The sequence below is a fragment of the Etheostoma spectabile genome, chromosome 12, assembly GCF_008692095.1.
Source record: "Etheostoma spectabile isolate EspeVRDwgs_2016 chromosome 12, UIUC_Espe_1.0, whole genome shotgun sequence".
NCBI lineage: Eukaryota > Metazoa > Chordata > Actinopteri > Perciformes > Percidae > Etheostoma > Etheostoma spectabile.
In genome coordinates this window covers 28,116,723-28,131,971 of record NC_045744.1, presented here as the reverse complement: position 1 = coordinate 28,131,971, position 15,249 = coordinate 28,116,723, and the positions used below count along the sequence as shown (strand labels likewise).

The window sequence follows — 15,249 nt, the reverse complement described above, 5'->3', positions numbered from 1 at the left end:
GGGTTAAACCTAGCAAACCTAATCAATGCATCATACCATGGTAGAAATCAAAACATATTAACTTGGACATATAATTTGATACTCGTACAAAACCTTAAACAAGTCTAACCACACTGTACATTATTATCAGCTGTTTGTGGTTTGTCTCTCAGTCTTACCATCATGTTGGCAGAGAGTTTTAATTGTTTTCATGTCCTTTGTCCAGCTGACCTGGTTGCTATGGTTACAGATGATGGAGTCATTGGACAGGTAGACATGGAGAGCAGAAGCAGAGGGTGTGACCTGTGGTCTCTCGCCTCCCTCCTGACTGCAGGTGTGGGTGTCACATCTAAAGGTGCTGTTAATGTGAGAGTCCTGTGCTCTGCAGCTCACTGTCAGGTTACACCAACTGAGCTGCCTGGACACAGAGTCACTGACAGAATAACTGGAGACACTGGATCTGAGGGGGGAGCAGGCAGGTGGAGAGGTTTTAGAAACATGGCAGCAGGAACCTCTCATCAGTGTCACATTGTTAATAAACTCACCTTGGACGTGATCTTGTGGCCAGTTATTTGTTTCTGTGGTCCCAGACAGCACTCGGCAGTAATTCACTGTCTGCTCTTGTTAGATTCTTCAATTTTACTAGTATTTCTCAAGGACCTCAATCCTTCCCGAGTAACCACTAAAGATTTGTTGGTTTTGCGCAGCATCAAATCGTACTAAATAACAGTTTTATTGAATCTCCAGAAAACTAAATCTGTATTCATTACATTAGCTATTGTGACATTCAGAAACACGTCCTTCCCTTCTTCAAAAAAAAGGAGTCTCATCTCTGGGCTCTGAAAAACAGTAGACACACAATCCAAACACGTGTAGTGTTCTTTGGTCAATACTAAGTTACAGGGTTACTACTATATTTTTTTCTTATATTTTAAAATTATGAATGACTTCAGCGTTAACATGGTCTCTAAGATGCCTTGTATCAGCCATGTCTCTGGACTCGTTGCCTCATCAGATTGAAGACTTGGCTAAACTAAGCCCACCTGAGACCAAGATGTTACTCAAAGTCTGGATTTTTATTTTAACAAGAAAAAAAGTCTTTCCCTCTTGGCCTCTTTATTTTTCACCTTGTCCTTGTTTTTCTCCTCATTTCCACATTAGTAACACAGGTTAAGTCTGTCTATTCTTTTTTTTAAATTCTGCTTTACATTTTGAAAAATATTCAACTTTACAGTAGATAACATCAGTGGAACTTTCAAATACAAACCCTCTGAGTGGTTTGAGATGCATTACCAAATGTTGAAAACATTGTCCGCTTTCAAGATGCATTGCACCTTAACCTCTCCCACTCTGTACCAACCTCATGTGGTCGCCACTTACCTGTCTAATAGTCAGTCTTTCTCCTCTGTACACATCTGGGACACAATATGTGCGTATAGAGGAGAAAAAAGGACAAGGTAAAAAACTAGAACTCTTGTGTTGTCTTCCCGTCGACCATGGCAACTTTTGGTTTTTCCTTGGTATAATTAAATTAAAACCTTTTTACTTTTCCACAATGTTTTAAAAGCTTTCCGGCTCTTTGAATTATCATTCTGTCTCAGCATAGAGATTAGGGCCTTGTACAAGAATAAACACATTTAGTTAAATGTACTTTCTCTTAATCAGTAGAGAAAACACAATCGTTTTGGGACCTGTGTAAAGAATGGAGTAATAACTGATATAACTGTATATCTGAATAAATATACAAAAGTCTTAGTTTTACATGTCATTGGATTACTTTTGAAATAATTGAGCATATGAGAGAAATCTACCATAGATTGGTAACATTTCTCAATACAAAATAATGTTAAAATGAGTTCTGTAAAAGTTACATTTCTTACTAACTTCTTACTACTGAAGTAGTGCTACAGCACTTTAAGAACTTGACTTTGAAAAGCTAAAACTAAGTTGATCAACCACAGGAAATAAAATAACATTCATACTTGTGCTTCACATAATGCAGCAGAGACACGGCACAGAGTAGGATGACGAGCGCCATTTTGCAAAATGGCCGATGGAAGTGGTAAGGCTATTATGACCTGAGCTCAGCATGTATCTTTTTAGCAATGTTTTGGGCAAATAAACATGGGAAGTTTTTCAACTGGAACTGTTTCTACAAGAGAAATTTCAACTATTTTTGAGCAAATACCAAATGAAATATAGTGTTACTGCACTGTAGGTGTGGCTTGTGCCATGGCTCCCATCGATGTAAGATACTCCTACTCTACATCCTGCACTGCTGCCTGTACAAGATATGAAAACAAATGGCCTAATTCTAATCATCTTTATAAACCACATATTTTGGAAAGAATTGTCTAATTCATCTCTCCATCTGCACTTTAAATCTATTAACATTCCAGAGCTTAATGTTAATTCAGAAAATGTTACAAATACCAGAAGTTCCATTTCACCATATTCATATTCATCATTTGCATACTTACTTCCTCATGTCACAGTTCACCACACACATATAATCATTTCCACCATTTCCATTCTCCAGCAATCACCTCTGGTCCTCCCATGTTCCTGTCCTCTAGACGGAAATAAAAGGGGTGGGATAAAATGTTGTTGGTATTAACAATGTTAGTACTCAAAAACACCATGGACATGCGAAGGCTCCCTTTACACAGAAGGAGAGTTCTTTGATGTTTACAGTAACATTTGAAACCCAATAACTCATGGGCATAGCATGTATGATCAAGAAGCATGATGCATTTATATCAATCAATCAGTTTCCTTAAAGCCACGGAGAGAAAGAAACTGCAATTAGTTTTGTAGGAAGAAAGATCTGTTTTAAAGTCTATTCTAACTGCTTTAATTACATTTCATTGTGTAAGTGCTTTTAGTGTTATTAAAATATATCTTCCTAAGCTAATCTTCCTACGGTGCTAGACGCACATCATGTACTTCCTTAAAGTGCTAACTTTCTGTAAAACAGCAGTAACAGTTGTACAGGAAATGCTTACACCATCGAGAGATTCAGCACAGAGCACCATGACACAGAATATTCATCTGAAGTTTGCCTACTTTCCACTTCTAATGCTACATTAGTTTAAAAGAAAGTGCTTTAGATACATATTACACTGCATTTTCATCTACAATACATACATGTATGGTGTTTATGTTTTCAGAACTTCCATTTTTTACAACAGGAAATGTAAAATGACAGTATCGGGGGGTTTCTAATGAGTGGTGTAGGAGTTTTTAAATACTAGAAAGAACTGAGAAACTGGCATTGCATACTCATTGTGTTTTTACAGTAATGAAAGCAACCGAGATTAAAACTCAACATCATATGACTTCTAAATGTCTAAACATTACACTGTGTTATTAACCACACATTTTTAGAGAAGTCTAAGAAGGTTTTACCCTGTCCTGTCCCTTAACACACAAACCTTACAGTCCCAGTCCAATTTTTTCTCTTTGTGATTAAATTCAGTAAGCGTGGGAGGACCCAAAATAGACAACTGGGTTTCCACTGTCTCCTCTGCTCGTTTACTTGAGTTTTGAATCTTTTTGTGTATTTCTTTGCATTAAACAACCAGATTGTTTTTTCTAGTTAGAAAAGGATATCATAGATTTGTGCGGATGGCTACATAAAAACATTACATACCACTTCCTTAAAGTGATACGATACCAATAGACTTCCCTTGATAGCTTTTTTTCTTCTACTTGTATCAAGTATCTCAGTTGTGTGTCACACAACCTTCCATAGCCGCTGCAGGAGCGGGCAAATCACATGCTGCTATACATTAAAGAATGCTTGTGGTGGTTGGCTGTGAGAAAACAATACACATACTAATTTTTTTATAGATCTGGTACAAAAGGATCAAATCTGCATATATTGACCAGAGAGAAGTTTCAACTTACTTAGTATGGATACTACAATTACTACCTTACAGGGATTGAGTACCATACCCTCACCTAACAGTGTTAGGTGCTTGTGCACTTCCTCAAATGCAAACACAGCTTCAGTATGCGCGTCCACTGAACACAGTCAAACAGTGTAAAACATTGAGTATACCAGGAAATGATAACAATGGCAAACCATACAGTAGGCCATGTCATAGTCCATATTTGCTTTCTGCATCGTCTGGTGCTACTAGGGCATAGATATACCAAAAGTTAAAACAGTCAAAGAGACAGTCTCCAGAGTAGTTTTGATGATGTCTCCTGCTGTCTCCTGCTGTCTCCTGCTCGCGCTCCCTGTCTCTAACCTTTCAACTGTTCATCACATTGCTGATGCGAACACTGAAGAGTGTCTCTTGACACGGCCACGCTCCTCCCCTCTCTCCCTTACTCTGCTCCAACGGATCTTCTCTGGATCGACCCCTCAGCACAGCACCCCCGTTGCTCTGGTACTCATGATGGGGGCTCGGAGTTTTTTTGAAGATGGGCGTGGTCTTGGTTTGGCACTTTATCAAAGAAGGCAAAGTCCGCTATGTATTTCCCCCGATGGGGAAAGGGAGACTACAGGGGAACTCATAACCCAAGAGATCTCATCCGGCAGGTATGAGGTGCGAACCTGCAGGTGGCCGAGGTCGGCTCACTGTCGCTCATGATGACCAGCAGCTCGAAGTCTGCCAACTCTTGGTTGTCACCTCCACCTGGGAGAGGGACATGAGATAAGTGGAGATGGCACTTACAGAGGGGTGTGAACATGAGCAGAGAGATTAAAGGAAAATGGAGAGCGGAAATAAGAGTAAACCGTATTTGTGTCTGAAATGTTGGAAAAGCTTGAGCAGATAAATAAATAACACTCCAAAAGTTTAAAGACTTATGATTAAGAAGTCCCTTAGGATGCAACTACATGTTTCAATTATTAATCGGAAAAAAAATGATGGTAGAGAAAACCCTAATAAGGTACACTGTTATGTTTGTGACCCCCAGGAGAGCTACAGAGGATGTTGTCATAAGCAGTTCCCCATTTGTTTTGTACTGTGTGATGCGTAAATGATGCACATGTGTGCACAGGCCATACAGGCCATATTAATTCCTGCCAAGTACTGTTTTGGGGGGTACATGCACCCAAGAAATATGACAAGCCCTATAAAGGAGAGGAACAAGAGTCTGCTAACTTTTGTGCAGATATAATAAACAGTGAAGAAAACAAAAGGCAGACCAGTAAGGAAACAAGAAAAGGAAAGTCAGTATTGAGGGAGAAAAGTACGTAGAGTGCAGGAGAAGTAAGGAACTGAAGTTGGAAGGAAAAACCAACCCTCACTATACTTACCCACAATAATTTCAGTAATAGGAATGAAATATACCTCTCAGTTGCAGAAAGACTCAACGAAAATAAAAACCATGTCAAGCAAGTGGTTACACCATCGGATTTCAGCTCACCAACTAGTAAAAGAGGACATGTATGGAGATGTGTACTTTGCAATCTTGTCACATGATTTATCAGAAAAACTCTCATCAGATTTTATTACTAAAAATCTTGCAGGAATCAGTACGTACCACAGCAAGCATCCACACTGATTCTGGTTCTTTATTTGCACTAAAATCCTCCTTGTTGCCATGTGATGATGCCAGAAAAGTACTGCAGAGCTTTGTATGACTTGTGTATCTCGTTTTAAAGAGTTTTCTAATGTATTCTACACCCCATAAAGTTTGTTACTCAGCGTAAGTGAAAAGATTGCAAAGATAAAACCCTTCTACTTGCAACACCCAGCAGTTCTCCTCGTCTTACCCTGCTGCCCAGGCTCGCAGGGGGCTGTTGTCATCGATTGAGGTGTAGAAGGTGAGGGGCAGGATGAGGAAGGGCTGTCGCTAGATGTGTCACTTGGAAGGAACGTTCTCTGGTCGCAGAACCGTCTCCCTTCTTGGTCAGGAGATGTCTGGAGCAGTTTTCCACTCACCTGGGGGGGAACAAATGCAAAAAGTGTTTTAAACTTTAATTTCGAGAATTGGTAATCACACAACATCTACACAAACTTGTAGAGTTTGAAAAATGGTTGACATCTGTATATGCATAGATATTCTCTATCTCTACACACTTAGTTACCTGACAGCCGAGCAGGAGACTCTTGCTCATGTTTGGCCCCCCTGATCATCAGGCAGGGCCGCCTTCGTGGGTCGAACCACTGCGTGTGGCTAAACCTTCACCGTCTCACCTCGCTTCTTTGGCCGAGCAACCTGAGCAGAGAAAGTCACTCAGTTTGGTTTCAGTCTGAGATAACAAAAGACTCGTGGAAGAGCCTTGCACATTTGCAGTTTGGGATTTTTTCTGTCTTTTAGTGTGTTATAAGTATAGTCTGAATTTGGTTGACCACTCAACAGAAGGCGAGCCAAAAAACGCTCAGACAGAGTGTTTCAGGCAGAGAGAGCTGCAGCACGGGCTGTTTCCTTTTTTGAACATCAAAGCAGTGAACCTTTCTAGTAGACCCAAGAGTTCAATCTGACACTGAAAAGACATAATAGGGGCTCTTTAAAGGGCGCTCGAGCCACAAAACGTTTTCACTTGCATTTATGAATATGTTAGGTCTATTGTGTTGGTGTTATGGTGATTGTGAAAATGAACTGCTACCTCCTCGTCACCTCTAACCCACTGAAGAAATAAGAGAGAAATCTGGCCAGTTACAACAGTGGTCAGTCGATCTCATGTTGCCTGATAATTCCTATTCACAAGCTTATCTAGTTTGCGCTGGGTAAAGGATACTGATAGCCAGGCTCACATTGGCAGCTGTAGCCCATCCGAGTCAAGCAACTTGCTATTGAATGTCAATGAGAAATGGCACAATTGAGCTGAGTCTCCTGCAGCTTACACTAGAATGGCTTGAAACAAGAACCAAGGCATTTTCTCTTTCCCATGGTAGAACCAGACATTACCACAAAGTAATGAAATACTGAATGTGTGGAGGGGCTATAGTGGTGTTTCTGTCTACCCATGAGAATTCTAAGTGATGACAAAAAAAACTTTTGGCGCATCACCATGAAAGGCCTTGCAGGACAGCCGCCCACCCCCCCTCCTCCACACGGTTGCTTGTAGCGACCATGGTAGCCATGGAGGACATGGAGGATTAAAAACTGATGGCTCTTCAGAAGAGGTCATTATCTTCACTTGTCGCAAGACCACACATTTGTATGGCCACGCAAACTGCCTCTGGTTCTATGTTTAAAGAAGTATTGCTGCTCACATCTGCAGCTGGATGTGTTATGCATTGGCTACTCCTTGGCCGGAAGGTACCAGTGATGAAGATCTCCATCAGCATGGTGATGGCGAGCTGGACGATTAGGAGGATGATGGCTGCGGACAACTCCTCAGTGATGCAACGGAAACCATAACCAATGGTGGTCTGGGTCTCCAGGAGAGAGGAAGCCCCTGTCAGGGTCTGCATCTGCATCACACAGGGCGTGTGGTTGACGGGGGGTGAACTCTGGAGGAACACGTGTGAAAAAGAAACAAAGGCTCATCCAAGGTGTGTATCATGCTTTATTTTGGCATTACACACCAGTTGTGTGATTTTTGTTTTTTCTCTTCTTTACCTATGCTGGAAACATTTTCAAGGCAGAATATGTGTCAGCCACAAAAACATCCCTTGATATGCCACATTAGACTGTGCTTTCTAAAACTTTTATTTCCCCACTCGCATTGGAAACATAAGTGACCAAAGAGGAAGTGTGGGAGACAGGTGTCTAACTGATGATGTGAAATCATTTCCCACCCTCAAAAAGTTTCATTTTTCAAGGTTAAAGCTCAAAATGCTGTTCAGGATTACAACAAACACTAACATCTACATTACATCTTTTAAACTCCGCTAGAAGAAGGCTCATCTGTGTACATGATGATGAAGGGTATTCAAATCTTACAGCGTAAACTTAATGACAACACCATAATTAAATTAAGTTACAAAGTACTTCATGTATGTAAATTGATGAAACATTTACCAAATTAGATTATAAAAGACAGATGGAATCAAAAGGACATATAAAAGAGGTGGTTGCTTTGAAACTGCAGTTCTCACTGTTTCCAGTGACACCTGCCCACTGCATGCGCTATGACACTCTAAAAGGTGTCAAAACTGAGTTTCACTAAGGGCCACACTGGAAATAAGAATTAAATCTAGGGACAGTCATTACATGCTTTTGTTTCATCGAAAAGTCAGCTCTTTAACTTTATTCAGTTTCCTCGACATAAAACCCCAACAAAGTAACTTGGTCATCGAGAAAAAAACGTTGAAAAGCTGATTAAAACATTGGAAAAAAAAGGGGCAAAAACATTCGAAAAAGCAACAAAGGTGTCAGAAAATAGACAAATACATTGAAAAGCTACAAAACTAGGTGGGTGTAAGTGTATTGTTGTACTAAATTGATGTGCGGCGGATCAAAGTTGATCTGCCTGCCGCAGGCCTTGAGTTTGTGCTCTACACCACACGCCACCCACCCTAGTAGTCATATTCTAACTAAGCTCACCACCCGACCAGCCCTCCTTACCCTTATACTAAAGAACCCATCACTTTACGTTCTACTTGCTTTCATCATCAACTACTAGGCACCAAAGTCTGCCACCTTATAAACCTAACAATACTGCTTGAACAAATGACTTGTGGGGGATTTTTTGGGGAAGGAAACCTTTTTGTGTCCACTTTTTTTTTCTTTAGTGTGAACGTGCTGAAGCTGTTCATTGTACTTTGTCCATGCCCTTTGTGTTCAAGCACTGTGGGTGTGGTTTAATCCGATTTGACTGAACAGTGAAACTACACCTGCAACTGTCACGATTCATAGAGTGCTCCATACTGAATGGTGAATGGAATGTATAGTACTGTATGTCATCAACTTTTTTTAAATGGCCCCTGGTCTACTCAGTTAAAGGGTCTATTCCGCCTATTTTTTTCTCACCCTTGCAGGATGTTCCAGGTTCTTGTTGAGGTATTGACATACTGTAGAAATTTTATGGTGAACCACAAGAACGTGGTTTAGACCGTATGGCAGTGAAAAGAATTTTGTTAAGCTGCAAAAGATTTGCACACTCTCACCAAGCAGGTCTCCGTGCACCAGGGCCATCAGATAACCACAGCACCCCGAACAGGAACCAGTCCCCGACACACGTGGCCGTGAACAGGAACCACTTGTAGCGCCACTGCATGTCCCGAAATGTTGTCAGAGGTCCCGCATGTACAGAGCTTCCGGCCGTGACGGTGCTCGATGCGCACTGCTACGCCCATCTTGTGACAGGACCACGCCCCTCTTCCTCAGAGTCCCTCCCCACGACAGATAAGCACCCACCAGTAAGGCTTTCAAACATCGGTCTGTGTTGGGAGTGGCACACCTTCTGAGGGGAGAGCTACGGAGGACGAGGTGGGCAGATGTCATCTGTGAATAAAAAAGATGAGGAGTTAAATAATTTCTCGATTAACTTGTTTTCTGTGGGTTCATGGGCTTGTATGGGATTATTGTGGGTTAGTCGTGCATTGCCGACCTTTTCCAGGGTGCTGCAGAGGAGGGTCTGGCTAGTCCACACAGCATTCTGGGATGGGAGAACAATGCTTGGGCATATTGGCATTTCTAAATTAACTCTGTCTTGGAGCACTAGAGCCGGGACGGAGCAATGGGCCTCTGCAAATAGTCTAGGGAATAACTTGTTTTGTGGGACATGTGTACGTCACAAGGTTGTTTTAGTTCAACGAAAACTCAGATGGACAGATAGTCCAGCTAGCTGCCGGATTTACCCTGCAGAGATGACGAACGTTGTCAATATAGATTAGTTTGGGGTGATTTGGGATAATTTCTTAAATATCTTACAGAATATACAGGTTCAACAGACTTATGATCCAATTAAGACTAAAGTGACTGTCTGTGGCGTGCAGGAAGGCTAGAAACATCGACTACTACCGAAATAAAACTGTGAAAAACAACGAGCTAACAAGTTAACATCAAACTGTTCCTTGAATCATAAAGCGAGAAACCACCAGTTTAATCTGCGAAACAAATCTAAACAAAACTTAAAGGAGCACACTCACACAAGTGTTTTGAAATTATTGGCTAATTTTCAGTTGAAATTTGGTGAAAATGTAGTGGGAGTTCACTGAGGTCACACACACACGCACACACACAAAAACTAAATTATACCGCGGGAGTGTGTGAACGGTCTTATTAGTGGACTCAGGCACTCACACTGTGCGTTTGCTTCAGACTCTAAGCTGCTAAATTTAAAGTAACTGAGTCCCTTGAAAGATTAAAGGGTTTCCGTGATTAAGATTAAAAGACATAAAGCAAGCAGTAACTTGCTACAAGCGATATTCTTGTCATAAGAAGGAAGTTGCACACCTAGAGAGTGGCTGACAGCTGACAGGCGGAAAAGGCATTTCCTAATTTTCAACATCTCATGCTATTGCTGCTGGCCCACACAAATATGAAGCAAAGCACTTTAGAATACAAAGCTAATGACAAGACTTATGTCTCTCTTTTTAAGGTATTGTCAGTATTCTAGGAATTTGTTTAAGTAGGTTGGAGGCTGAGAGAATTTATTCAACAATAAAATGAAAAGGAAAGAAAGACAACTGCTGGGGATTCGTGACAGCCATAATCAAGAGCCATGCCGTTTCCTGTCAGTGTTTTTCTCGAATTATTACCACGTCGTTGACTGTGAACCACGTTCGAAAACCACGCGAAAAATGAAACCAAAACGACCAACGAGAGTAGAGGTGAGTGAAAAAAAATACTGTGTGAGACCTGAATGATATGATCAAGATGTTTTTAATCAAGTGAAAAGGTTAGGCCCTACGTTTGAATGTCAAAAATATTTCTCAAAGAAGAATACAATGACATTTTGTACAGACAATAATGGTCCCTAGATGCTAAATCTTAATGACATCAGAGATCCTCTCACTTTTCCTGTAGCACCATCTTCAGGATGAAGTTAATGTGTCCAGATTGAAGTTTATGACCACATACCTGCAGAATAATGTCATGAGACGCCAGCTGGACTTGTGTTTACTGCTATTTAGGAAATGTTAGCTTGCAACATGCTAAGCCAAGATGGTGACCATGGAAACATCAGTGTTACTATTTGTTTCTGTGAGCCTTTTAGCATGAACACCACTTGCATCATTGCATTATTCCTTAATAACTGAGCTATCTTACCGTTTAGTTTTTTGTAACCACAGCACTTGTAGGCTTGGGTGTACAGGACGTAGGCTACTTTGATAAAAAGTGTCAACCACAACAAAAACCTTCCAGCTCGCAGTATTGATTCTGGAGCTTTTTCCAAAAAAAAACCATTGGTATTGTTGTCTGTATATTAGTAAATTAAGTGAAATATGTGTTTTTAATGCTTTATCAATCACATTCTAGATATGCAACGTCTTTATGTTGAGTTGAAATCAAAAATCCATCTCACGTCGCATTGTCAAAATGCTCTGGCCGCTTTCTGACCAATACTTCTCAAGAGCGACAACATAAACTCCCGTTCTTTTACCCTTACACTGGCTTCCGGTGCGTTTTTAAAGGTTAATGCATTGGTTTTCAGCCTATCTTGCCCCGGAGTATTTGTCCGAGCTTTATAACTTGGTGGGCAAAAATCGTTGTTGCGGACTTCCGATTTGGGACTATTCGAAGTCCAGAGGTCGACGGTACAGCAAGCAGTGGGGCGATCGGGCCTTTCTGTTGCTGCCCAAACTCTGGAACAAGATCCCACCAGACATTTGCACTCTACGGAGGTGTTCACTTTAAATCAAACTATTATTCGAATGCTTTTTATACGCAGTAGTGGTGTAAGACAATCTTCTTCTGATGATTTATAGGCAATTTTATCTGTTTTAACTGTTTTCTATGCTCAGTTTATTATGGTGTGTTTTGTTCATTCTTGGTTATGTAAGCACTTTGAGACAACTGTTGGTTGCTGTACAAGTGCTATATAAATCTGTTGATTGGTTGAGTTGATGTTACAACTGTGGGATGTGTGGCTCTGGTTCAGGGACATGTCAGATGATCTCCACCCCTGTGACGCACAGACAGACAAGACACGTTACTGTATCTACACACATGTACCCCCCCCCTCCCCCCCCTTCCCCCCCACCCTCCCCCCCCCCCCCCCCCCCCCCCCCCCACCCCCCCCCTCCCCCCCCCCGCCCCCCCCCCCCCCCCCCCCCCCCCCCCCCCCCCCCCCCCCCCCCCCGCGCCCCCCCCCCCCCCCCCCCCCCCCCCCTCCCCCCCCCCCCCCTCCCCCTCCCTCCCCCTCCCCCCCACACATGACAGCCGGACGGCTTTCGGCCGGGGGGGGGAGGCTGAGCGGGAAGGAGCAAAGATGCGGTCGTGAACACTTCTGCAGCAGCCTGCGCTTCCGTGTGCTGCTTTTCCACGTTCCACTCGCGGGGGGACCTGCAGGCAGCCCCAGCCCCCCCCAGCCAGGCGACCAGCGAAACAGCACGCAGGAGGGCCCCCCGTCACATCAATCATCAAAAGCTCGTGGGGGTGTTTCTTCCCCCCTCTTGTGTACCATTTAAACTTGCATTACTTCACTGAAAGATTTTCCACTCTAAATTATTCCTTAATAGGCTAAACATTCCATTTAATCGCGACTCCCTAGTGTCAAATCATAGTGGCGGTACTGAAGGACACTTTAGGATAAGAGCGCACAGTCCACACTCCAGCAATTGATTAATGGACATGTTTTTACCCATATTAGTTCGTATCATCCAGTGACAGTGCACATTCGCTCTCGCGCAACCCACTTCAGGGTGAATGAGCCAGAGTAGCTACAGGGCTTAGTTCCCCTGTGGTCCTGCCCGGCCCACCACAGAGAGTCCAGCGTGGAGCTCCAGCCAGTTAGAGTCCAGCAGTAGAGTCAGCATGGCCGCCACCCTCCAGCAGTGAGTCAGCAGTAGTAGAGTCCAGCAGCGCCCACGAGTCCAGCAGTGGAGCCCAGATAGTGGCGCCAGCAGTAGGAAGTTAGAGTACAGCAGTCGAGTCCACGCAGTGAGTCCAGCAGTAGAGACAGCAGTAGGTCCAGCAGCAGACTCCAGCCGTGACGAGTCAGCAGTACGTCCGTCCAGCAGTTAGAGTACAGCAGTAGTCAGTCCAGCAGTAGAGTCCCACGCACAGTAGAGTTCCCAGCAGTAGAGTCCGCAGTAGAGTACACGCAGTAGTCAGTCCATCCACAGGCCCGTCCAGCAGTGAGTCAGCAGTAGGAGTCCAACTCCCCCCCCAGCAGTAGTAGTAGTGTCATCCAGTACCTCAGAGTCCAGCAGAGTCACAGCCGTAGAGTCCACGCAGTAGAGTCCGCCAGTAGTCAGTCCCAGCCGTAGCGTCACAGCATGTGAGAGTCAGTACCGCAGTAGTCAGTCCAGCCAGTAGGACAGTAAGTCCAGCAGTAGTCAGTCCCACGCGTAGAGACCGACAGTAGAGTCCCGCAGTAGAGCCGCACCAGCCACCCACGCTCAGTTCACGCTCCGCAGTAGAGTCCAGCAATAGAGTCCAGCAGTGGAGTCCAGCAGAAGTCAGCCCCTCAACCCGGTAGTAAGTCCAGCAGTTCGAGTCAAAAGTAGTCAGTCCAGTAGTAGAGTCCAGCAGTAGACACGACAACGCAGTACAAAGTCCAGCAGTAGTATGGCCGCAGTAGAGTCCAGCAGTAGTCAGTCAGCCACCCACCGAGAGTCCAGCCAGTGGAGTCATCTTTAGTAGTCAGTCATCATCAGCTAGAGTCGCAGTCGTCAGTACCCCCCAGCACTAGATCCAGCAGTAGCAGTCCAGCAGTATCAGTCCAGGCAGTAGTCGTCTAGCGCCTACGGCTAGTCCAGCAGTAGTCAGTCCGGAGTAGTCAGTCCAGCAATAGTAGTCCAGCAGTAGAGTCCAGCAGTAGAGTCCATCGTAGTGTCCAGCAAGTAGTCACGTCCAACCACGCCCTAGTCAGTCAGACAGTAGAGTCCAGCCAGTAGAGTCCAGCAGTAGCAGGCCCAATGCCCCAGTCGAGTCCAGCAGTAGTACGAGTCCAGCAGTGGAGACCCCCAGCAGTAGAGGCCTACCCCAGTTCAGTGGAGTTCAACAGTTTTTTTTTTTTAGTCGTCACAGCAGTAGACGTCCAGAGTAGAGTAACCAGAGGGACGTCCAGCAGTAGTCAGCTAGCCACAGCAGAGCTCACACGTCAGCCAGTAGAGTCCAGCAGTGGAGTCCAGCAGAGTCAGTAGCACACGCTCACCGCTCCCCCCCCCCCCGCCCGCCAGCGTAGAGTCCGCAGTAGAGTCCCGCCCACCGCTAGTCCCAGGCCAGCATAGGAGTCCCATCAGAGAGCAGCCTAAAGCCACAGTAGAGCTCAGCAGTGGCGTCCAGCAGTGCAGTCAGCAAGTGAGTCCAGCCGCTAGACGTAAAGCAGTGGAGTCCCAGCAGTAGAGTGAGCAGCAGTGAGTGAGTCCCGCCCCCGTACCGACGATGGGAAGTAAAGACCCCATCTAGTAGCCTACCAATACTTTGTTGCTCTCTTAAGTAGATTTTTTTCAAAAGTTTTTACTTTACTATTTATTGTTGTGGCCCATTTTTACTGTAATTCTTACTTTTAACAACGCCCAATAATCTGTACTTTCTAATCCTTACATGTACAAAATTGCCCTCGTTTTGTAGAAAAGGTTGTTATCAGGTTGCCCCCGCGCTACTGTGAAGCCTGCACGTAGAGAAAAAGCGCGAGAAACGCGCCTCCACCGCGCCGAGAGGGTGTGCGCGCCACACGGTGAGTCAAAAATTGTGCGCCGAAAGAAATAAGGGACTAGCTGTCCGGAGGACATAACGAGAGCTTTTTTCCATGGCCCACTGAAGTTTCTCAGCTTGCAGTTGTACAATATGATGTATCATTGGCCAAGGTACGTTTACTTTTATACTTGAAGAAATTTCCAAGCACTTGTACTTTCCGCTTACTTTTACTTGAGTCAAAGCCCACCCACGCTTAATCCAGCTAGCGCCTACTTACTTTTACAGAGTATTTTTTTAACACACACAACTCTACTCTGCCCCCCCTAGGCGACTTTTACTGATTACAGAAGCGGATTTCTTTGCAATCTTGGCCAGCAGTAGGCCTAGAGCCAGGAGTGGTGCGTTGGGCTGCCGCGAGGCATTGTGGGCACCTGTAGGCCCCGCCCCCCTGTGCCAGGCGTCAAGGGGATGTGACATCATCTCCCGCGACAGGCGAGTCTCCCAAGATTTAGCCGAGCTCATCTGGCGAAGCAGGAGTATGTATGATTTAAATCCCCGAATATAAGTCCATCCGTTCGTTCTGTACGTACAGGGGTTTATTCCCAGTCT

General features: G+C 44.2%; 1 long non-coding RNA gene and 1 pseudogene across 1 annotated transcript in view; one reads left to right on the top strand and one right to left on the bottom strand.

The window, feature by feature from the left end:
- Positions 1-3,535, top strand: part of LOC116699317 (uncharacterized) — a 5,035-nt gene extending 1,500 nt beyond the window's left edge. The window contains exons 2-3 of the long non-coding RNA XR_004334409.1: positions 1,836-1,839; positions 3,427-3,535. This is a non-coding gene — a long non-coding RNA (uncharacterized LOC116699317). The remainder of the gene's footprint in view (positions 1-1,835; positions 1,840-3,426) is intronic.
- A 703-nt stretch (positions 3,536-4,238) lies between these two features.
- LOC116699387 (ATP-sensitive inward rectifier potassium channel 10-like) lies at positions 4,239-12,812 on the bottom strand (annotated as a pseudogene).
- Positions 12,813-15,249: the final 2,437 nt, after the last annotated feature.